This window comes from Oryctolagus cuniculus, chromosome 13 (assembly GCF_051225735.1).
Source record: "Oryctolagus cuniculus isolate XC-2025 breed Fujian yellow rabbit chromosome 13, ASM5122573v1, whole genome shotgun sequence".
Classification (NCBI taxonomy): Eukaryota; Metazoa; Chordata; class Mammalia; order Lagomorpha; family Leporidae; genus Oryctolagus; species Oryctolagus cuniculus.
Genome location: NC_142879.1, coordinates 95,345,011 through 95,371,048, shown reverse-complemented (window position 1 = coordinate 95,371,048; position 26,038 = coordinate 95,345,011). Strand labels below are relative to the sequence as shown.

The 26,038-nt window shown below is 37.6% G+C and overlaps 1 pseudogene; it reads right to left on the bottom strand.

Moving 5' to 3' along the window:
• The window catches only part of LOC149122761 (ubiquitin-like protein ATG12 pseudogene), a 137,115-nt pseudogene that overhangs the window by 44,933 nt on the left and 66,144 nt on the right, over positions 1 to 26,038 (bottom strand).

The following is a 26,038-nucleotide window of genomic DNA, read 5'->3' as shown; positions in this document are numbered from 1 at the left end:
AGTACAAGTTGTCATACAGAAAAGAGTCCAGAATCCTGTTTCCAGGTGTGTGGTCAACTAGATGCAGAAACTAAACTTCCAAACAAAACCTAAACCTGCTAGATAATATACATCTTAAAATGTTTTTATTGCACAAAATTATTGTCAATACCATGAGGAGTCTACAGAGTAAATCTTATGTAAAAGCAGAAGAGATGAGAAAACAAATGAATGTAACTTTTGTCTTGCAGATTTGTGAGAGACAGTAGAGATATGAGACATAACTGTTAATGTCCCCTCCAAATGAAAAATTAGATCAGATAACTTACAATCAATCTATTGGAACACCTATGGACATATCTGTGTGTCACGGTGAACCTGAAGTTACCACATTTTTAGAAAGGCAGGAAAGAAAATTATCTATATATCTTTAAAGTTATGTATGAGGTACAGGAAGTACTGATAGACAGATGATAGATGATAGATTCTAGATGTACAGATAGACAGACAGACAGACAAAGAAATGGCAACAATCTCATCCCAAAAACTCTTACCACAGGTGAATCTCCATATGGCCATGTTACCTACCTTCTTAGTACCTGGGTGATCAAAATAAAATCTCATCATTGGATTTAATCTAGAAACTGACAATTTAAAAATACTTCAAAAGTACCAGCATAAACTCCCAATTAGAAATCTATTTTGCATGAACTTTTTGGAAACTTTTTATATACAAAATCAAATGCAAATTTTCTCTATAAGATCAGACATTTAACCTCAGCAACTTTCCCCATGAAAACTTCCATGAAGGGGTCAGCGCTGCAGTGTAGCAGGTAAAGCCGCTGCCTGCAGTGCCAGCACCCCAGATGGGCAGCAGTTTGAGTCCTGGCTGCTCCACTTCTGATCCAGCTCTCTGCTATGGCTTAGGAAAGCACCAGAAGATGGCCCAAGTGCTTGGGTCCCTGTACCACGTTGGGAGACTTGGAAGAAGCTCCTGGCTCCTGGCTTCAGATCAGCCCAGTTCCAGCCAGTGCAGCCATTTAGGGAGGTAACCAGCAGATGGAAGACCTCTCTCCCTCTCTCTGCCTCTGCCTCTCTGCAACTCTGCTTCCAAATAAATAAATAAATAAAATATTAATAGAAAACTTTCATGAAATGAAAGCTGATAGCTAATAATCTCAATTATCAAATGAAAATTGTGTGTTGTGGAAAAGAGCCAGCAGAAACAATGAAAAAAATAACTAAAAAGAATCATAATTAAATCATAACTAAATCAGTCCAGAATATAAAACAGTTATTTAGAAATATATGATTGTAAGTAGGATTTAAAGAAAAATAAAGCCAAAGTGTACATAAAAATGTAGCAGGTATATTTAAAAATAAGGTAGCACATAGAATATATGTGACTTGAAAATATAATAAGCAAAATTAAAGAATCATTGCATAAATTTAACCATAGTTTGAAGACCAAACATATGCAACCTAAGAAAATATTAAAGACAGTGTCAAAAATCCAGCACAATGAAAAAAAATTTGGAAAATATCAAAGGAAAATTAAATGGTACGGATTCTGATCTGAAAGGAATTATCAACTATGGCATTCAAGTGCTAAAAGGAAAAAATAGATAAAATATAAAACACTAATATGTGTGGGTGTGAGTATGTGTATAAACTGGTAAATTATCTTTTCAAAATCATGAATCACAATAAACCCCAAATAAGACTCACCCCTTACTCCCTAAAATCCAACACAATGTAGAGAAACCAAAGAATGTTAAAACAAAAGGAAAACAAAATATCATTTAAAACATCTAGGAGGAGAGATGACCTATAAATGAAATAAATTTGGTCTGTTGTTGAATTTTGAGCAATAATACTGGAAGGCATGAGCCAATGAGTACCTTCAAAATGTTGAGAGAAAAATTAATTTCCACTTATAATTATATAACTAGAACTAATATGATTCCAGAGTGGGGGGGGAATTGTCTCAAGAAATTAAGCAAGTAGATACACTGGACTTGCCAGCATCAAATGCTAACTAAAAACACTTCCAAATTATGTGTTTCAGGAAGTAGGACAAAAAGCTGTATAGTTTTGCATACATTCCTATGGACTTACTTCTAAGAGTATTGTTGAAAAACTTGCCATAACACCCCAAATCGCCTTAAGCCGGCTGGTAAAAATACCATCTTAAGTGTTAAAGTAACCATATGGTCTCAGTTAGGTGTTGATGTGATCATACAAATAGAATTAAGGGTCTGGTAAAAATAATAGATGGAATTAAGAAAGAGTGAATACTCCAACATGGGAAGCAGTCCACACAGCCAAGTTATAGAATGACAATTGCTTTAAGTAGTGCTCTGACCTCAAAATCAGCCCTTAAATCATTATGGTCTGGCAGAAAAGCCCACAAGAGCCTTTCAGGTATGGAAAGCCAGGATGCTGTGGCAAAAAAAAAAAAAAAAAAGTCCTACATGAAGGACCTCTGTGGGTGAGACCCCAGTAAAAGAAGGGGCCATCAAAGAAGGAGGTACTTTTCTCTGAAGGGAGGAGTGAACTTCCACTTTGTTTGTGGCCTTGTCTGAATACTGAAGGAGTTTGTGGGTTCAAAAGGCTTCCTAGGCAGCTCATGTCAAGAGCCTCTGGTGATCACTGACTTCATACATAAGAGTGTTCATTGTTAAATTAACAACAGGGGTCACTATGTACTAACTTTCCATGCAGGACCTCTGTCATCAATGAGTTTCATTATTAGAGTTAACTATAAAATTTGCTCTCAAAGATGTATTTTGTTTTAGTGTATTAAGTGGAAGATATGAACAGCCCTTGTATCCATTGTGCAAACTGTTAAAATCTTTACTTAGTATAGAGTTGGTCTTCTGTGTATAAAGTTAATTGAAAATGAATCTTAGTAGAGAATGAGACTGGGAAAGGCGGGAGAGGAGGAGGGGTGGGAAGGTGGGTATGGTGGGAAGAATCATTATATTCCTAAAGTTGTATACTTATGAAATGCATGACATCTGTATTCTTTAAATAAAGGGTTTCTTTGGGAAATAATAAAATAAAGGTGGATACCGATACCGACTGAAAACAAAACAAAACAAAATGCTGTGTGTGAGGTGCAAGAAGTACTGATAAATAAAGAGGATAATATTTGGGAAAACTTAAACTCTGCTGAAAGGAAGGATGGAGAAGGCAGGAAGTAAGTCTAGGATGAGCAGGAAACACAGCTAAAGAACAATCCGCAGCAGAGTGTGTGGTGACATCAGTATCCCACAGATAGATGACTTCAAAGCAAAAGCTTTGCTGGGATTCAAAGAGCTCTCAAGATAGGAGAAGCTTCAACTCCTCAAAAAAGCTAACCATTCTTCACTTCTAATTTTTTTTAACATAAACTTGAATCAAAAATCTAAACTTGACCAGATGGCTATGCTTAACTTAATGAAATTGGAGATACCTAAAGCCCCTGATTATGTATGACTCAACTTATCATCAGTAAGAATAGACAAATCCAATATAAAGAAATATTGAAAATCCATTTTCCTATAATTGGTAGGAGTGGTCGCAGACTATACTATTATTTTTATACATTGCATATGTTTTAATATCCATTATATCTACTTAATAAAAATTATGAAATAAATTGTAAATGTAATATATTTAAGATCTATATTGGTAATTTGTGAACATTTGAGAAAAAGCAACAGTTAATTAATTAGAAAATTTCTTGCAGATATTAGCCTGATGTGTAACTTTGATTTAAGCATTCAAATGATAGGGACAGCATCAGAATAATTGCAATAAAAATAAGTAGACAAGTGCAATATCACCCTTCCTTAGATAAACAGATCTGTGGATGAATGGATGGATAGTGGATAGATACATAGATGATAGTAAACTACATGAAGAAGATGCTGCAGTAAATGGAAAAATAAGTATCAAAATTTCTTGAGTTTCTAGAGTAATAGAAAACAAAATTTACCCAGCCCATGTACTGCTGGTCTCATTTCTGTCTAACTCATCATAATGGGATAAAGACAGAGACGTAGACTGAGGTAATTTTCCAAAGGGACAGAGTTGTTAAAGCTTTAAGAGTAAAGGTCCATGCTAATGGATATTACTATAGTAATAATAATTCAGTCCATTAAAATTATTTGAAATTTCATATTCATAAATCTTTAGAACTTTTATGGAATCACATGGAAGGAAAATTATAATGGGTGAATCAGATATCTCATTTTTCATGTATTTTTAAATTCTAATACAATTGTTAACATTTTGCCATGTTCACTTCATATGCAAAAATTAGGTACTTATACATATATGCAATTTTTCTTGAAAACAGGGATATTAATGTCATAAAATGTAGGATTCACATGTCATAAAGCATTTTCCAACTATATTTTACTGCTTCACAAAATATTTCATTTCAGACTTTAGATGAACTGATTTTTTTAAAACACAAGTTTAAAAGAAAATAGAGGCCGGCGCCGTAGCTCAATAGGCTAATCCTCCACCTGTGGCACTGGCACACCGGGTTCTAGTCCCAGTCGGGGCGCCGGATTCTGTCCTGGTTGCCCCTCTTCCAGGTCAGCTCTCTGCTGTGGCCAGGGAGTGCAGTGGAGGATGGCCCAAGTGCTTGGGCCCTGCACCCCATAGGAGACCAGGAGAAGCACCTGGCTCCTGCCTTCGGATCAGCGCGGTGCGCCAGCTGCAGCGCGTGGGCCGCGGCGGCCATTGGAGGGTGAACCAAGGGCAAAGGAAGACCTTTCTCTCTGTCTCTCTCTATCTCACTGTCCACTCTGCTTGTCAAAAAATAAAATTAAAGAAAATAAGAGTTATGATGGATTTAAGATCTCATTCAATATAGGATGTCTTTACACAATGTCTTAGTAGTTGATCATCTAACTTCTTTTTGAAAATTTTTAATTGTGAAGAAAACCTATTAAGTTGCTGAATGTTCACTAGTTATTAGGTAGGTATATTTTTAAGAAAAGATCTATTTATTTACTTGGAAGTCAGAGTTAAAGAGGAAGAGGAAGAGGTAAAGACAGAGTGAGACCTTCCACCTGCTGATTTGCTCCCTAAGGGTCACACTGGCAGTGGTGGGCCAGACTGAAGCCAGGACTCTGGTACTCCATCCATGTTTCTCATGTGGGTGCAGGTGCCATCATCTATTGTTTGGAGCATTAGCAGGGAGCTGCATCAAAAGAGCAACAGGGACTCAAACTTGATGCCTTCATTGCAGGTGGCAGCTTAACTCTCTGCACCACAATACCAACCCCCTATTCTTGAGATTTTTCTGAATCAGTATGAACCATAATGTATTTTTATAAAGATTTTATGTATTTATTTGAGAGGTAGAGTTACAGAGAGAGGCAGAGGCAGAGAGAGAGAAAAGTTTTCCATCCACTGGTTCATTCCCCAGATGGCCTCAATGGCCGGAGCTGAGCTGATCCGAAGCCAGGAGCCAGGAGCTTCTTGGGCCCCTGTTCCCATACAGGTGCAGGGGCCCAAGCACTTGGGCTGTCTTCCAGTGCTTTTCCAGGCAACAGTAGAGCTGGATCTGAAGAGGAGCAGATAGGACACTAACTGGTGCTTATATGGGATGCCAGCGCCACAGGCAGAGGCTTAGTCCACTGTGCCAGAGCACTGGCCCCATAATGTATTTTTTGTAATGTTCACCAAATAGCCCTTGCATTACCTACTATTCAAATAATAGACACGGTTCTCTTCCATATATCAGCTTTCACATTTTTTTAACTCCATAATAAGCAGCTCTGTGTTTACCAACTTTTCACCCTATTAGGTTAATTATTCTGAAGCAGAAATTACATGTGGTAAAATTCATGCATGCATAGTGGACAGTTATATGGATTTTAACAAATGTATATAATCAAATAATCAGCCCATTAAAGATATACAAGATTAAATGCCACCAAAAAAATTCTTGTTGTATTTTTATATTTAATCTTTTCTCCTTTTTTAAAGTCCTTGGAGAACAAACCTCTAGTCATAATCTCATATAAATAAGATTACATTGCATATGACTTTTTAAAAAATATTTTTCAAAGAAATAATGAAACTTACTGAGTTTTAGTTTACTTAAATTACAATTCACACTGTTAAATACACACTTCTTTGTTAAACAAATGCATGTCCCAGTGTAACCATCACTTTTCTCAAGATATAAAATAGCTCTGCCAATGCCAGATTTTTCCCTTGCTTCTTTGTGATCAACCCCTCCTCCTATACTAGACAGTGACAAACAGTAATGTTTTCTCTCCCTATAATTTTTATTTTTCCATGTGTCATGCAAATGGAATTATATAGTATACCATAATTTAATTGTTTCAGACACTTGCTTTTGGACCATGACTAAATTGTCTACTTTCGGTAGTATATTATTGTGTGCATATAATATCGTTTCTTTTTTAAAACATATGTTTATTTGAAAGGTAAATAGAATGAGGCAGAGAGGGAGAGAGAGAGAGAGAGAGAGAGAGAGAGATAAAGTCTGGCCGGCGCCGCGGCTCAATAGGCTAATCCTCCACCTAGCGGCGCCAGCACACCGGGTTCTAGTCCTGGTCCGGGCACCAGATTCTGTCCCGGTTGCCCCTCTTCCAGGCCAGCTCTCTGCTGTGGCCCTGGAGTGCAGTGGGGGATGGCCCAAGTGCTTGGGCCCTGCACCCCATGGGAGACCAGGAGAAGCACCTGGCTCCTGGCTTCGGATCGGTACGGTGTGCTGGCCTCAGTGCGCCAGCCGTGGCGACCATTGGAGGGTGAACCAATGGCAAAGGAAGACCTTTCTCTCTGTCTCTCTCTCTCACTATCCACTCTGCCTGACCAAAAAAAAAAAAAAAAAAAACAGGATTCAAAAAAAAAAAAAAAAAACAGGATTCAAAAAAAAAAAAAAAAACAGGATTAAAAAAAAAAAAAACTAAAAGAAAAATTAAAAAAAAAAAAAGAGAGAAAGTCTTCCATTTGCTGGTTTACTCTCCAAATGGCAGCAACAGTTGAGTTGTGCCAATTTGAAGCCAAGAGCTTGGAGCTTCTTCTGGGTCTCCCATGCAGGTGCAGGGGCCCAAGGACTTGGGCCATCTTCTACTGCTTTCCCAGGCCATAGCAGAGAGCTAGTTTGGAAGTGGAGCAGTCAGAACTAGAACCAGTGCCCATATGGGATGCCGGCACAGCAAGAGATGGCTTTATCTCCTATGCCACATCGCTAGCTGGTACTATCATTTCTTGACCCACCCTTAGTTGGAGGCGTTTGGAGTGCTTCCAGGTTTTTGAGTTCCTATATATATGTGGTGCAAGCTTATACGTGGACATAGTTTTTATTGCTCTTGAATAATCTCTTGGGATGGAGATTGCTGAATTTTATGGTGAATACTTGGTTTACTTTGTAAGAAATTCTCAAATATGTTACAAATTAGTTCTCCATTTTGGATAACCAGTAGCAAAGTAGAATAGATACATTTGTTACTTTGCTTTGCCATTTCCTTAGAATTAGTCTGAGAGTAACTGCTTACATTCTAGTTGATTCTGAAATTTTCTTCATTTTCATATGATTTGGTGAAGAAATCTTTCAACATCCATGGCAGCCTTCTTTATACATTGCGAATGTCATTTTTTTCTTCAAAAGTAACAATTGGTAATGCATTATTCTAATACAGTGATATGTTACAATTCCATATGTAAGATCTCCAAAGTACAACAATATAGCTATTATTCATGATCTGCAATTTTGGGTCAGGAAAGAAAGATGTATGCTTTGAAAATAGTGAACAAAAATTTTGTTTTTCTGCCTCTTCTGTGAAATTGATCACAGTGGTATTGTGAGCAAAATTTTATTTGCGAAGAATAGATAGGGCTATCCTATTGATATTCAATACATTTTTGCATAATTTTTCATTGATATTTCACAAGGCATGATGGAAAATAGGTGATCAGTGAAATCTCCTTTAAAATGTTCTGATTCAATTATCTTTGGCTTATGTGTTTTTTTTTTTAACTTTTATTTAGTAAATATAAATTTCCAAACTACAGTTTATGGATTACAATGGCTTCCCCCCCACAATAATTTCCCTCCCACTCGCACCCCTCCCATCTCCCGCTCCCTCTCCCATTCCATTCACATCAAGATTCATTTTCAATTATCTTTATATACAGATCAATTTAGTATATATTAAGTAAAGATTTCATCAGTTGCACCCACACAGAAACACAAAGTGTAAAATACGGTTTCAGTACTAGTTATAGCATTACTTCACATTGGACAACACATTAAGGACAGATCCCACATGAGAAGTAAGTACACAGTGACTCCTGTTGTTGACTTAACAAATTGACACTCTTGTTTGTGGCGTCAGTAATCTCCCTAGGCTCTAGTCATGAGATGCCAAGGCTATGGAAGCCTTTTGAGTTTGCCGACTTCGATCTTATTCAACAGGGTCATAGTCAAAGTGGAAGTTCGCTCCTCCCTTCAGAGAAAGGTACCTCCTTCTTTGGTGGCCCCATTCTTTCCACTGGATCTCACTTGCAGAGATCTTTCATTTAGGTCTTCTTCTTTTGTTAAACTGCTAGGCACCCGAGAGGCCATGGCTGCTTGAAAAGGAAACCTAGGTCATTCTTCTAGTGATAAAATATCTTTCAGCATTAATGTGCACTTACTACACTGAAGCATATTTTTACTTGGCACAACTGGCTTCATATGTGTTATAAAATGAGCAATATTTTATTGACACAAACATGACAAGACTTATTATTCAATAGGGAAAGCAAGCATTTCCACTTATCCATCCACATATGCTTTAAGGATAATACACAGTTATGCTCATGTGTATTACACTATCTTATTTCAAGCACTAATTAGCATTCCTTAGATTGTTGTAAGTACCCACTTACCAGAAAGAGGAGGGGAGGGGAAAATATATATAAAAAACTGAGTACTTGAATGAGAGTGAGAGAGATCAAGAAGTCCATATATTTTATTTTAAATCTTTCAGTGACCTACCACTGCTCAAGATAAAATCTATTTGCATACATTCTAATTGAAATGGTATGTACAATCGCAATGATCTGAATCATGCAGTAATATACTGTTACTGCATATTCTATTTCGTTACCTTTTTTGATTTATTCATTTTTTTTTAAAGCAGAGTTACAGAGAGAGAAAAAGAGATCTCTTCCATCCATGGTTTACTCCCCAAATAACCACAATGGCTGGGGCTGGCCCAGACGGAAGCCAGGAACCAGGAGCCTCCCATACGGGTGCAGGAGCCTAAGTACTTAAGCCATTTTCCTCTGCTTTCCTAGGCACAGTAGCAGGGAGCTGGATTGGAAGTGCAGCAGCTGGTGAACCAGCACCCATATGAGATGTTGGCATTGCAGGGGCTGGTTTAGCTTGCTGTGCCACAACAGTGTGATGTTAGTGTTAATTTATACAGATATTTGTCTTTACTTTGTTATATAAATGAATAATCTGGGGAAAATGCTTATAATGATATTTTTTGCTAGCTCTTCAGTAGAGTAACCCCAAACCCTGCCTTTTATTTCCTTTTTTTTTTCTTCAACTTTAAATCAGCCTGAAAAACTGGATTTTCTTTTCTCTGCTCAGACTTAGGAAATAAATTGTTTTATGAATTTCTCATGTTTAAAATTTTTGAAAAATGTAATTTTCTTAATACCATCCTTTGGGTGGTGTGTAGTGGCAACTACTTCAAAAAGAATTTTCAATAATGGTGGGAGAAAATTTCAAGACAATGTGAGTATATAAGTAGAGATTAGTGTGAAATATCAATAAGTATGAGTTAGAATTTTTAATTAGTTAAATCTTGACTGAATTCATTTTAAATGCCTTTGGATGATGGGATAATTATCATTGTTGCTAGGTAATGGAGAACATTTAAGTAATCATTTTTTTTAAATCTTTGTTTATATATGTCAGATGCAGAGAGACAGAGAGAGAGACAGACAGAAAACACTCCTATCCACTGGATAATTCCTCAGAAGGCCACAGTGGCCAGACTGGGCCAAGGTCATGAGCTGGAACTTAATTCACATCTCCCATGTAATTTGCAAGAGCCTAAGTACTCGGGCCATCACTGCTGCCTCCCTGCTAGAATCAGGTGAGGAGCTGAGACTTGAACCCAGGCACTCTGATATGGGATGTCAGCGTTCCAACTTGTATCATAACCACTAGGCTCAGCGCCTCCCCTAACGATCATCTTCTATAACTTCATGATGCAATCATTATGCAGTTCTTGCTATGTTGTTCACAGTCTGATTTAGTTTCTCCATTCGCTGCTGATCTTGGTCAGTAATTATAACGTTACCTGATGAGATGTTATAACCAAATAGATTCATGTATTTTTTTTTCCTTGTTGATACTCATGTCTCATGGTTTACAATGCTAGATCAGCTTGAGTTCTCTGTTTCCTTTTGGCAAGGACGTGGTTATAGTTCAAGAAGTTAAAAAGAATAATGAATCCATAGTAATTATACATTGAGTTAAAAATAAAAAGGAGGCTTTTGGTGGTAAAATCATCTATGTATTTATATCAGTGATCTTTATGGTTGTGTGTGTAAGGGTGGAGATGTGGAAAGGTAAGTGGAAGAAAAAGTATGTGTTATTATTATCCTCTATACATCAGAATACAACAATGTCATGTAATATGAATAAGATCAAATAGCCAGTAAGTTTCAGAGATGTGAAATAAATCCATGTAGTTTAGTTAAGAGTTCATGTACTGAAGCATTGAGCCATGCTCTTTATTTTACCAGGAAGTACATATTTGTTATATTATTACATGTAAATATCCTTATGGATCTAAAGCCTGGTAAATAATCACACATTTTTCCTGTATTTCTTTTATAATCTTTTTTTTAATTAATTTTCATCTACTTGAAAGGCAGAGCAACAGCAAAAGAGAGAGGAGGGAGGAAAGAGAGAGACAGAGAGAAACAGAGTGAAAGATAAACTCCCATTTGCTGGGTCACTCACCAAATGCCTGCAGGATTAGGCAAGATTGAAGCTGGGAGGCTACTTCTCCATCTGGGCCTCCCATGTGGATGCAATGGCCCTAGCACCTGAGCATCATCTGCTATCTCCCAGAATGCATTAGCAGGGAGCTGGATTGGAAGTGGAGGTGCCAACACTCAAACAGGCAGTCATATATAGGATGCAGGCATCCCAAGCAACAGTTTAATTTGCTGTACCATAATGCCTGTTTCCATTTTATATGAACTTATGAAACGAATGAATCTTCATCTTATCACTTTACATATACAACAGTTGTTTTAATTGTCTGTTTTCCCCAAAGCTCTTAACTGTCTTCAAGGCAAACACTATGATATCAGTATTGATCTATAATTAGTGATATATCCTCAACATAAAAAAATTATATTAATCCAAAATAATAATAAGAGCTTGAAAAATTAATTGGTAACATCAGTGTACTTTTGCATTATGAGCTTGCACACAAAAAAGTCACTGATATCTGTTAAAAAGACTTAAAGAATATCAGTCTTGTCAACAAGGAAAAGATAAACAAGTTCTAAGAATGTTTAGTTTTTCTAGGGATGTGCCCCCAGGCTGTTTTGTTACTTTTTTCACCTTACAAAAATCTGATGAACATTGCCATGTCTCTTAGTCCCCACACATCAAACACCTTTCCGAGAAGAATAACTTATCTAGAGAAAAATATCAAATTGTGTTATAAAATGAGCAATATTTTATTATCACGGAATAAATATGTTTGTTTTCCCCATTCTCTCTAATGCCTTGAATTTTCTGAATATATTTTATTCTGATCCTAATTTATTTCCTTGTGCATAATTGATATTTACTGATTTGTCTTAAAATACAATATTCATTATATATGTTCATCCAAATAATTCATAAAAGAAAAGAAGTGTATTTTAATAGGATCAAACAAAATTCTGAATGAAAATGTGACCTTCAACCTGGGGGAGAATATTCTATATGAATTCCATCAAATATCTCTTAGTAAATGTAATAAAACATGTCAATTGATTTAAAAATTGAATCTATAATAGGTTTTCATTGACTGAAAAGCCCTCTTCAGATAATTTTGATGCAAACATATGGCATGCATTAAACTTTTTCAGCCTTCGTGGTCATGCAAAGGAAGTCCTTCTTTTTAGTACTGATCATATGAACTTCTCTGCGATATTTAATAAATTGTATCTGTTAAACAGAGATTTAAAAATAAAGAGCAGGCTGCAAAGCAATACATTTCCCCGTACTGTAGTCCTTCTTTATCTATAGGGGATAACGTTCCAAGACTCACAATGGATTCTTGAAATTGTAGGTAGTACTGAACCCTATATAAGTTATGCTTTTCCCCATACATACATTCCTATACTAAAGTTTAATTTATCGCTTAGGCATAGAAATGTACTGACAATAACTAATAATAAAATAGAAAAAGTTATTAAAATATCTCTAATGAAAGTTATGTGTTCTCTTTCTCAAAATATCTTATTGAACTATACTCATTTTTCTTCTAGTGATGATGTGAGATGACATCTCCATGTGAGATGAAGCTGGGGGGTGCTACATAGGCCTTGTGACCTAGTATCAGACTATGATTGACCCTCCTCTGTCAATCTCAGGAGGCCACTCAGGAGCACCCCACTCCATCTTGCCTAAGATGTAAATCATTCCTTGTCTAGTCTCTCACCCTGCCTTCCTGTGGTCGGTTAGTACCCATTTCAGTCACCAGATTGGCTGTTGCAGAATCACAATGATTGTGGTTAAGTACCCCTTAGGATGGTGCATTATGTAAAATGTGTGAATATTTATTTATTTGATTTTCCACTTGATATTTTCTACCAGGCTTGTCCATGGAAAGCAAAATGGCCAGTAATGGGATACTCCTGTATAATAGAATTTAATCTTATGATCTAGATACCTAAAGTTATTTTACCAAACTTACTATCTGAGATAAAGTATCCACACATAGGTGAATAAGTTTTAAATTATAGAACATACACTGTTTGCACTGGAATAAATTTAGAAGCCATCATAATTTATATTCATTTATTCAGTGAATGAACTTTTCAATAAAAAGGATTAGTAATCTAATTACAGAAAATTCTATAAGTATATAAGCTAATATATTAATAAATAACAATGCTGTATTATTAATACTAGAAAATAAATATCCATGTATTAACAAATAAATAGCAATATAGAGAGCATATTAAGAAAATATATTCTTTTTATTTCCAGGTAAAAATATATTGCTTTTGTAAACAGAGTAATAGAAAAAAACATGTATTTTTAAAAGTGTATTGTGGCCGGCGCCACGGCTCACTAGGCTAATCCTCCGCCTTGCGGCACCGGCACACCGGGTTCTAGTCCCGGTCAGGGCGCCGGATTCTGTCCCAGTTGCCCCTCTTCCAGGCCAGCTCTCTGCTGTGGCCAGGGAGTGCAGTGGAGGATGGCCCAAGTGTTTGGGCCCTGCACCTCATGGGAGACCAGGAGAAGCACCTGGCACCTGCCTTAGGCTCAGCGCGGTGCACCGACCGCAGCAGCCATTGTGGGGTGAACCAACAGCAAAGGAAAACCTTTCTCTCTGTCTCTCTCTCTCACTGTCCACTCTACCTGTCAAAAAAAAAAGTGTATTGTAATATTTTAACAAAATACATACAGAATTTTATTACCCACTTCACAAAATAAAATCCATAAAATACAGGAGTTTTATGTAAAATAGAGTTGCCATATCTCAAAATACATCATCTTTCCTATTGATTGTCCATATTTTCATGTTAACACTTTAATCACTGAAGAAATAAAATTAGTAATTATCATTTTAATTCTTATTTTAATTAAAATCTGAAGCTAACTAAAATTTTATTGAAAATTCTCAAAAGGCATTTAAAAACACTCACGTTCAATCACACTCCTTTTTTTCAGGGTTTTTGCATTAATATATCCACTCTCAAAATACATTTTAATGATTCACAAGTTTCCAAATGATTGCTGATCTTAATGGAAAAATTATTTCAAAGAAATCCCTCTGCTATCCAAATGTCACTTATAAACATAGCAAAAAGAGTTATAATGGAAGAGATAAACAGAAAGGTATGGTCATAAAGTTTATCTACAAATTTGATAAGAATGTATCCATTAGGTATATGGAGTATTTTGATGATGAGCCTGCCTCATATGTAGCAAAATGCTACAGCTGATAATACTTTCTCTAGCCCTTCTGTAATTTATGGACATATCTAGTCATTTCATGCCCAAACACAGGCAATGTCTGCATAACAGAAAACAAATTGATAAGAATTAAATAATCACAAAATGTATTAAAATCTTGATATTTATTTCTACTACCTTAATATTTGATCAGTGCTTTAGTCTAAATGGGATCCATAAAATCTTGGATTCTGGCCGGCACCGTGGCTCACTAGGCTAATCCTCTGCCTGCTGTGCCAGCACCCTAGGTTCTGGTCCTGGTCGGGGTGCCAGTTTCTGTCCTGGTTACTCCTCTTCTAGTCTAGCTCTCTGCTGTGGCCCGGGAGGGCAGTGGAGGATGGCCCAAGTGCTTGGGCCCTGCACCCGCATGGGAGACCAGGAGGAGGCACCTGGCTCCTGGCTTTGGATTGGCGCAGCACGCCGGCTGTAATGCTCATTTGGGGGATGAACCAATGGAAGGAAGACCTTTCTCTCTGTCTCTCTCTCTAACTCTGCCTGTCAAAAAAAAAAAAAAAAAAAAAAAAAGATCTTGAATTCTAAAAGTACAATAAATTTAATTTGATTTGAAGTAAACCTAACATTATATTTCACAATCAATACACAGAGAGACATCAAATAACCAGTGATAACTCAGAGTTTTGTCTAAAATATCCTTCAACCTATGTGAAGTAAGATTGAATCAATTAAGAAGTAATTTAATTAACTGATCCCCTACTTTTTGTTAGTTCAAAACTACAGAAATTTGAGGAAGAGACCAGACAGAATGAGGGCAGAGAAAATCATGGCTTTTGCCTAGTAACCAATGACACACATACACCAGGTGGAAAAAAAAGAGGAAAAAAAGAGTTAATGAAGCCAGGTTTTGAGAAAAATCTAGGAGATGGACTAAATCAATGGATGCTGAGTAAGCATAATATACATCGGATCAAATAAACCACAAGAATTCACAAAATCATGAGATTTCCTCATTTCTTTGCTCATTAAGTCAACATGTTTTAATGCCTACTTTGTCGCATACATATAATCATAGACAACTGTGTACTTTTCCCAATGTAATTCCCCGATTTCACATAGGTAGTTTAAAATCTGTGGGAATTGTTCAACTTTACATATAAGAACTTGGCTTTATTGCAAATTGATTGACTTCAAAAAGGGATGGACAAATGCTAAGAATGCAGACTGAATTTAAAGGGGAAGCAAGCATTTAGTCTACTGATGAAGATGCCAGCTGGCATGCCTACCAGCCTCCTAGATTGGAGTGCCCGTATCAGAGTCCCAGCTCCACTTGTGATGCCAGCTTCCCATTATTGTGGATTCTGGGAGGAAACGGGTGATGGTTCAAGTAATGGAATTCCTGCCACCAACATGGGAGACCTGGGTTCAGATCCCAGCTTCCGGTTGCCAGCCCCTAGCCCTGGGAATTAAAGGCATATGTGCACCAGTTCAAGTCCCAGTTGTTCCACTTCTGATCCTGGGAGAAGCAGCAGGAGATGACCCAAGAGCTTGGGCCCCTACCACCCATGTGGGAGACCCCAAATAAAGATCCTGGCTCCTGGCTTTTGGGTTGGCCCAGCACTGACCATTGCAGCTATTTGGGGAATGAACCAGTGGATGGGAACTCTCTCCCTCTTTCTCTCTCTCTCTCTCTCTCTCTCTCTCTCTCTCCTTTTCCTTCTCTCTGTCTCTGTAATTCTGCCTTTTAAGAAATAAAATAAATCTTTAAAACTCAAAAATATTCTTCTGATTAAAGGTCCAGCTCAGATTTCTCCTTTTTATCTGTAACCCTTAAAACTCTCACATAATTAGTCTACAACTCATGTCAAAACTTTGCAGGAACTTATATGGCCATGTTACATTTTTAAAATATCATATGGAAGCCCTAGCATGCATTCTTCATGGATAGTAAGACACTTCTTAATTTGTAAAAGAATGAGCTTCTACAGGTATCTGAGGAGTCAACAGTGGCTCACATGTAAATGGGTAGTTGAGGTCAGCTGAAGTACTAGTGGGTGATGAATGGGTCTTATGATTTCTCATTCTGAATAGCACAGACTTTGTGATATTCTAGAGGCCATGTGTAGAAATCATCAGTGGGGTTTAAGAGCTTGACGAAGACCAATGTACCAACTACCTCCCATGAGCATGCTACCCTCTGTGCTGACCATCGTCATGTATTCACTAATCATTTAAAAAATCCTTTATGTCTCAGACACAACCACTATAGCATCATGCTCTGAGAAATCATAGGAAATTGTGTATATAATGCATATGTATAGAATGAAAAGTGCCACCTGTGGGGAATGATTGCAGCATATGTGTTTGAACTATACAGATCATTTATCTCATTTTCCCAGCTTTGATCATTTTATCTTTGATTCTATTGTCTCCATAGTCCAATAAAATTTCTTCTGTTGCCTCATTTAAAATTGTTATAACTAAGGTATTCTAATCAATGAGACCAATTCTTCCTTGCTTTCTTCCACCATAGGCAAGAAACATAAAAAGATGGGCTTACAAAGAGGTAAATCTGAAATCCTGCTGTTGTGACTTGTTTATCAACTTAGCTAACACAGCACATAATGCCTCATATTTAGATATTCTTGCTTAAAATTGTGTTCATAAAAATAGAAACGAATTTTCCCATCAAGGCTGGCTTTCCTGGGACCAATTGCTGGTCCAAAACTAAACAGTTAAGACAATCACTAGATACCATGAGAAAGATTAGGGAGCAGCTCAGAATGAGGGTTGCAATTCTATTCAAAAAAATATTCAATCCAGAGAAAATAGGAGATAAATGAAGCACGTGTCAGCGAGGAATCAAAACAGGAGGTCCACAGTGCAGTTTAGATACAGACCAAAAGGATCGGACCTGAAGAATTTTTTTCACTGGAGTTGTAGTGTTCTCTACCAAAACAGGCAATAAGATAAAGCGCCACAGTCACTCCAGAGAAGTACGAGAATTAAATGACATAATGCACTTTTTTTATTATTTGACAGATAAGAGTTAGACAGTGAGAGAGAGAGACAAAGAGAAAGGTCTTCTGTTGGTTCACTCCCCAAATGGCTGTTAAGGCCAGCACTGCGCAGATCCCAAGCCAGGAGCCAGGTGTTTCTTCCTAGTCTCCCGTGCAGGTGCAGGGGCCCAAGGATTTGGGCCATCCTCCACTGCCCTCCCGGGACACAGCAGAGAGCTGGACTGGAAGAGGAGCAACTAGGACTAGAATCCGCCACCCATATGGGATGCTGGCGCGGCTGGTGGAGGATTAACCATGTGAGCCACGGCACCGGCCCCGACATAATGCATTTTTTAACAAAGAGTAGTGCCTCATAAATAGAAAATACATTCTTTTCCCAGATCCCCAAAATGTGATAGTTTAAAAACATTTTCCAACTATAAGAATATAAAAGGAAATGCCTTCTAATGAGCCCTACTTCCTCAAACTTTAGTCTGGTCTCATATGTTTAATTATTTATCTTAATTGTACATTAAACGGAGTCAGCCTTGTTAATCTGACATCCCCTTGTATCAAACAATGGCTACAATCACTATGCATTGAAGGAGAAGGTGAGTTTGCTAGTGAATGTTGGTTTTAAAGATAGATTTCTTTTAAAGGAAGAACAACAGAAAGAAAGAGACAGACAGAGAGAGGCAGAGAGAGAGAGAGAGAGAGAGAGGTCTTCCATCCATTGGTATACTCCTCAAATGGCTATAGTGGCCAAAGCAAGGCCAGGTTGAAGCTAGGAGCCAGAAACTCTACCTGGATCTCCAGCATAGATTACAGTGGTCCAAGCACTTGGGCCATCATCTGCTGCTCTCTCAGGTACATTTGCAAGGAGCTGATTTGGAAGCAGAGCAGCCTGGACTTCATCATGATATTGGATGTGGCCATTGTAAGTTGAGGCTTAACAGGACACGCCACAATGCTGGCCCTGGTGAATATTTTTTTGACACAAATAACTGTACTGAGAGAGAAAAAAATCTTCTTAAGAAGTGTTAAATTGAGTACTCAAGAAAACTGATGAAACTGGCAACAGCACACGAGAGAGCAAATGGCATGTGTTTCTGCTTTGAGTGCTCCTTGACTCTGAATTTAAATGGACTTCCTTAACCTCTTTTGCATTTGTGCAAAAATCACTAGCTTTTCTCTATAACTTGCCAATAAATGAAGACATATGAAAAGTGGCTACAATCTATATTTACTATCTCAGCTTTTTGGAAAGCAAAGCTCTCAAGCTTGTGTTTCCACTGTGCCTATTCTAAAAACATCTGGATAATGCTTTTGACAAGAATTAACTACTAGGGAAATCAGGTTGGGCCAGGGCTGCATGTAGGCCAAAGCCAGAATCTGATAATACAATTCAGGTCTCCCACATGGGTGACGGGGACTCAATTACTTAAGCAATCACCACTTATTCTCCAGAACCTAGCATCAGGAGCAAAGAGAAATCAAATCCTTGCACTCTGATATGGAATGTGGGCATATTAACTACTAAACACCTGCCTCAAAAACTTCCTTGTAATAAAGACATTAAAAATTGGGAGTTATTTTAAAATTATAACATACATGAAACCAAACTAAATAAATGTACAAACTCAAAGGGAGAAAAAGAACAAAGCTCAGCATTACTGGCTCTGTAAGTGGCGTTGCATTCTTTTTATACTATCATAAATATATTACTAGCATAGTCATTTTTCTTTTGTAGCCCTTGGAATAATTCATTGAATCTTGTAGTAGCTATTTGATAGGCAAAGACCAAAGAAATATAAAAAATGGCATATGAATATGATATGTCAAAAATATCAAGAAATTTATAAACATTTGTGGTCAATATACTATTGAATTTTATTTTAAAATTGCTTTGTAATACATAAATTAGAAGGTGTAGTTAATAGCAGATATGACTAAACAATGCAATATGAATTTTATTGGATCTATTGATAAGAACTTGTGTGATATACAGATGTGGTCCTCATAGAAAGACGACATACTCTAACTTGGTCTAAAGAAGAAAAAGAAAGGGAAAATCTATTTCATGGTCTTGAAGTGTTAATCACAAACTGATAAAATTATCCTGAAAAACCTTAGAGACATCAGAATATTCCCCATTTAAGCAGTAATATGTTGTGGAATAAATTTCCATTTTTAGTAGCTCAGTTCTATTCTCTATAACCCCTAAAGGGCAAGGCTGTTTAATGTGTCTTTGTAAGGACAATTGTCACTGTTTAGTGTGCCTATTTAACCAGCTAATGTTTATTGCCATGTCTGCCTCTTAAACACACCAATCTTAAATTGAATGTAATGCCTTTTGTTATTCCTTTTTATAGACAATTTTGGTAAAAGTTGAGGAAAATTAGATTCTATAGAACTTTTTGGCTTTCATCCCTTACAAATTTGGATATTTATAGCTACAGATAATAATAATGTTTTACATGAAATAGAGACCTCAGAAAAGCATTTCATGATTCCATAAGGACAGGTAACACCGCAAAAATTACCCTCCAAGATATTATGTAAACTGTATTAACTTACTGAGATACATTCAATGGCTATCATATTATTCTTTTGTCAATTTAATAATAACATAACATATTGCAAAAACTTCTGATCTCAGCTAAAACAATTCAGAGCCTGTTGATGCCATATATCAACACAGTAATTAGCTCAAACAGCAAAGTTCTTAAATGAACATTCATTCCTTCTGGAAATCCTGACTAACTGAAATATGCATCATTTCTTTCCTGTGTTTTCAGCATTTTTGTTCAGTTAAAGTCAAAGAAGATAAAGAAATTGTTGAGATTAAGAAAGTAGACCTTAGTCATAAAAATGTATGTTTCTTAATCTGACAAAGGTAAATCAGAAAGAATATTTAAACAATATATAATGAACATTCTTGTTACACAGATTAGAGAATACATCAGAAAGTTCATGGAAACTGGAATAAAGATATAACTTTTTTGTTGTAAAATTATATGAAATGCATGCACAATAAAGCTCTTCAAAATTACATGGAAAATCTGTTTTATGAAAAAAAATTGTGCAGGGATTTCAGTTTTTTAGCTAAATGAACTTATCATTCAATTCAAATTTTCCTTGAAAGTTTGAAATACCCTTGTATATGTTGACTTACCATAGCTACAAATCATCTGTCACAATGCTTATAGGAACACAAGGTCCCTTTGTTTTGAAACCCTCTCAGCTGTTCCCTGGTGATTGCTACCTGGGACAATGTACAGCTGTTACTGAATAGATGGCATTTGTTATGCACACAGAAACTTGGAGGCTAAATGAGGTCCTCTAGTGTCTACCTCAGCACAGGGAGGCTTCCAGGATTGTGTTCTAAACCATAGCATTCTTCCTAAATAACCAGCTATTTGACACAAAATCTTGATCTGTAGTAACAGTTACAGTGTTGTAGATCTATAAATTTGTTGCTACCTAGTATTATTTAAAATAAAATATTAAAGTTGGATGAACTAAGTGAAATATCATGAACTTCCTCTTATTCAAACTAAATGCTGAGTCAATAAAATTAGACTAACTTGAAATATTCCCTAAAATTCACAATAATATCTTAGTAACCATGGAAATCCAACACCAATTAATATTGTAATAACTTGCTTCCTTTTTGCATCAGCATTATTCTAATGTTCAACTCCACTTATAAGATATTGATCAATGTAAGCCATTGAACAGAAAGTTCAGAGATATTCATCTAAAATCAAAAACTATTGAGCCATGTTTATTTTAATCATTTAAGAAAAATCAACTAATACTAGGGAGTTAAGTGTAATAAAAGGAACTGTATTTAATACAGTGGCTCATAAATCCTTCCCAATTTTAAAGAAATCCAATGCAATTTTTTCTAAAATAGCCATACTTTTATCCTTTATCAATTAATAAAGACATTTTTAAAAATATTTAAAAGTAGACATATACAGAAGAAAAACAAAGGAGCAGCCCCTAAGAAGCTGAGGATTCTGAAAGCAGTGAATGATAATGAAAGAACAGAGTACTATCCTTGAAGTCAATATTTGTCAGAAGAGTAAACTTTATGAAATGATAATATATATAAAATAAATATAATGACAGAAATAAATACAAAAATAATATAGAAACTAATAAGACCAAAATTTGATTACTTAAAAGTTGAGCAATATAGACCACCAGTAAGAATGATACAGAGAAAACGGAAAATTTTCCCACCAATGCAGGACACAAAAGGACTAATTAGTGACTTACAATATGTATTGATGATGCACATATTCAATAAAGGACATTGGAGAGACTTTCTAGAATGACAGTGTGATGAGCTCAGGGACACCTCTCCCTGTGAGAAACAAGTGTTTACCTGATCAAAACAAACTTTGCAAAGACAATCATTCAAAGTCCCTAGACATTGACTGTTGGGCTGACAACATATTGAGAAGCATTCATTCAAAAAAATCTATGAGAATTCCTGGGAGTGGGAGGCCATGGCATTTACATAGAGCCTGCAGCATTTCCCTATCTAGTTTTGCACTAGGAAGAGCTATTCCAGCAGACCTGTAAGATAAGTGGCAAAGGAGATTCTCTGATGTATTTGGTGGTTAGTGTACGCTGACACATTTTGTCTTCCCCAGGTCTATGAAGTGGAAGATCTATACCAGTCACGTGGGATAGTATCTGTTCTCCCACCTCCTAGTTCTTTCTGTAAGGTCGATCTAAACAGGACATCTATCACAACACACCCTGAACATCTCGCACAACTTTATGTTTCTGAAGAGCTAGCCTGGCAAACGTGACAATCAAGTGTATCTCTCATCTCCCTCAGCTTCATGCTGCAAGAGAGATATTTGAGCATAGCTAAGCTTCCAGTGAACAATGGACTCTCATCTCTGAAGATTCTGTACTGTGCAAGACATACCAGTTAGGCAGAAATAGTCAAGAGCACCAGTAACACCCCACCCCCACACACACACACCATGATCCATCGGGAGGTATTGAGTGACAGAAAAGAATAAGCTCCTTATCTACCCCGCTGCTTTACTGCACAGAAGTCCTGTTTACAGTGGTGGGATTCATCCTTAAAGACTGGCAGTATTCAACACTCAGCCTAGACTGAGATAGCAGACTGGGACAAGTTATATACCAAAGCACTGTCTAACAAAACAGCACAATAAATGAAAATAATAAATTTGTGTGAAGGCAATAAGGTGGAGATGCAATATATTTTAATGGGCAATCAAGGAAGAAGTCCCTTGGTAATGCAGTCATCTGTGGTGATCTGCATGATGATGTACATAAGTGAACTTCTAAGGTACTACTCTCTGACTAAATATGGAGCCAACTCATACTCTGACTTCTTGAAATGTGGCAGCAGTCTCAAAATCATAGGTTGAATAGTAAAATGTAAATACATTACTGGGTCGGGGAAGCCAAAGCATAAACTATAACCAGTGCCTGATTTCCACACTGTGCTGACTCAGGAATAGACCTTAGCAAGTCAGTCTTAAAGATAAAGCAAGATAAAATGTGCCAAGGCCAGCATTGTGGCATAGAGGGAAACACCTGCCACCTGTGATGCTGGCATCCAATATGGGTACTAGTTTATGTCCTAGCTCCTTCACTTCCAATCCAGCTCTCTGCGAATGGCACGGAAAAAGTTGTAGAAGATGGCTCAAGTATTTGGGCCCCTGCAACCCTCATGGCAGACCCAGCTGAAGCTCTGGGCTGCTAGCTTCACACTGGTCCAGCACTGGCTGTTGTGATTATCTGAGGAATAAATTAGAGGATGGAAGATCTCTGTTTCTCCCTGTTTCTGCAACTCTTCCTAAATAACTAACTAAATAATTTTTTTTAAAAAAAAGAAAAAGAAATAGCCAAACCAGGCTGCACACTTTTGTGAAGAAATACACTTCATAGAATTAGGGTGGGTAAGCTATTAAAAAAAAAGATTTATTTATTTATTTATTTATTTGAAAGTCGGAGTTACACAAAGAGAGGAGAGAGAGAGAGAGAGAGAGAGAGAGGAGTCTTCCATCCTCCGGTTCACTCTCCAATTGGCCGCAACTGCCAGAGCTGCACCAATCCGAAACCAGGAGCCAGGAGTTTCTTCCGAGTCTCCCAGGCGATGCAAAGACCCAAGGTTTGGACCATCCTCCACTGCTTTCCCAGGCCATAGCAGAGAGCTGGACTGGGGGAAGTGGAGCAGCCAGTTCTCAAACCTGCACCCATATGGGATGCTGGCACTACAGGTCAGGGTGTTAACCCTCTGAGCCACAGCGCCAGCCCCAAGTAAGTTAGTAAATAAAGAAAAGATAGCAATATAAACATGAAAAGCAAGTCAGGGATTACAGACAGTCATTATCTAGTGTCACTACAATATATTCTCTTAAATGTTCAGTTTCTAGCAGAGAAAGTATGAGAATAGTAGGACAAATGCAAAAAGAATGTTATCAGACACTCCAAAATCAAAAGGTTGGTATCAAATTATACATAGAAAAATCTTGAAAATACTAGAGAAAAAGAGCCCATTTCCTACAGGGATATGCCTTTATAATTAATTTCTTTAATTTATTGGCCGGCACCATGGCTCACTTGGCTAATCCTCTGCCTGCGGTGCCAGTATTCCGGGTTCTAGACCCAGTTGGGGCGCCAGTTCTTTCCCCGTTGCACTTCTTCCAGTCCAGCTCTCTGCTGTGGCCCAGCAAGGCAGTGGAGGACGGCCCAAGTGCTTGGGCCCTGCACCCACATGGGAGACCAGGAGGAAGTGCCTGGCTCCTGGCTTCAGATCAGTGCAGCATGTCGGCTATAGCGGCCATTTGTGGGGTGAACCAACGGAAGGAAGACCTTTCTCTCTGTCTCTCTCTCTTTCACTCTCTAACTCTGCCTGTTAAAAAATTATTTTAATTATTTATTTATTTGAAAGTTGGAGTTACTGAGAGAGAGAGAGAAAGAGAGGGGGGGGGGGAGAGCTCCTCCATCAGCTGGTTCACTTCCTAGATGGCCACAACGACAAAGCCAGGGGCCAGGAGTTTCATCCAGGTCTCCCAAGTGGGTTCAGGGGTCCAAACACATGGGCCATCTTCCACTGCTTTTCCCAGCACATTAGCAGTGAGCTGGATCAGAAGTGGAACAGCTGGGGCCAGCACTGTAGTGCAGCAAGTTAAAGCCCTGGCCTGAAGCGCTGGCATTCTATATTGGTGCCGGTTCTAATCCTGGCTGCTCCTCTTCTGATCCAGCTCTCTGCTATGGCCTAGGAAAGCAGTAGAAGATGGCTCAAGTCCTTGGGCCCCTGCACCCATGTGGGAGACCCAGAAAAAGCTCCTGGCTCCTGGTTTCAGATTAGCTGAGTTCTAGCTATTGTCCTTTGGGGAGAGTACCAGCAGATGGAAGACCTTTCTCTCTGTCTCTTGTTCTCTCTCTCTGTAACTCTGACTCTCAAATAAAAAAAATTAATCTCAAAAAAATCTACAGTACCTAATCATATGTATATACTCTATGTCAACCCTATCAAAATACCAATGACATTCTTTACAGAATGAGAAAAAATAATCCTAAAATTTATATGGAATTACAAAAGGCCTAGAATAGCCACAGCAATTCTGGGCACAAAAAAAATAATAAAAATAAGCTGGAGGCATCACAAAACCCAACTTCAAAGCATACTACAAAGCTACAGAAATTAATACATCACAGTATCACATAGCTGGAATAAAATCAAAACACAGATCAGTGGAACAGGATAGAGAGCCCAGAAATTAATCCATGTACATACAGCTAACTGATTTTTGACAAAAGTGCCCAGATGATATGTGGAGAAAGAACAATCTCTTCAATAAATGGTGCTGGCAAAACTGAATGTGTGTGTGTGTGTGTGTGTCTGTGTAAATGAAATTAGATCTCTATCTCTCATCATATACAAAAATAAACTCAAGATGGATCAAAAACATTTTAAGGCATGTGACTATGAAGTTCCTAGAAGAACATGTCGTAGAAACATTTCAAATGCCCAAAATTTCTTAGACTGGCCCTGGCTGAAGCCAGGAGCCAAGAACTCTATCCAGGTCTCCAATGTGACTGGTAGAAATCCAAGTACTTGAGCCATCACCTGCAGCCTCCCAAAGTGTGCATCAGCTTGTAAGAAAGTGGATTCAAGAACTGAGTCAAGATTCAAAATCCAGGTACTATGATGTCGGTTGCAAGCATCTTAACTATCATGCTTGAATATTCACGTATTTTACTTAGCAAACTTTTTTTCCAATCCATTGACCCAAGGTGGAAAACTTGACTTTGGGGGTGAGTGTCATGATGCAGTGGGTTAGACCACAGCTTGGGATACCCACATTCCATATCAGAGTGCTGGTTCTAATTCTGACAACTCCACTTCTGATCCAGCTTCCTGCAAATGCTCCTGTGGAGGTAGCAGATGACAGCCCAAGTAAGGGAGTCTCAGTCACCCATGTTAGGAAAACTGAATGGAATTCCAGGCTCTTTCTTGGCTTTGGTCTGTCCCAGCTTTAGCTACTGTGACCACTGGGTAGTGAACCAGCAGAAACAAGATTGATTGACTACCTATCTATCTCTCCCTCTCTTTCTTTCTGTCACTCGGCCATTTCAAATAAGCAAGCAAATAGATAAATCTTTTTTTAATAAAAATCTTTCCTTTGCCCTCCTCCCCGCTAAAAACCACCACAAAATCTCCAAATATTGCCTGTTCTCTGCTTTCTCAAACCATTTCAGATGTGCTCAGAAAGGCACCCTATAATTCCCAACAAGCCATCTTATGTGAGTAATAAAATTTTCTGCAACTCCTGGATGTGTAGGTGGTATCATCAGTCAACGTTTG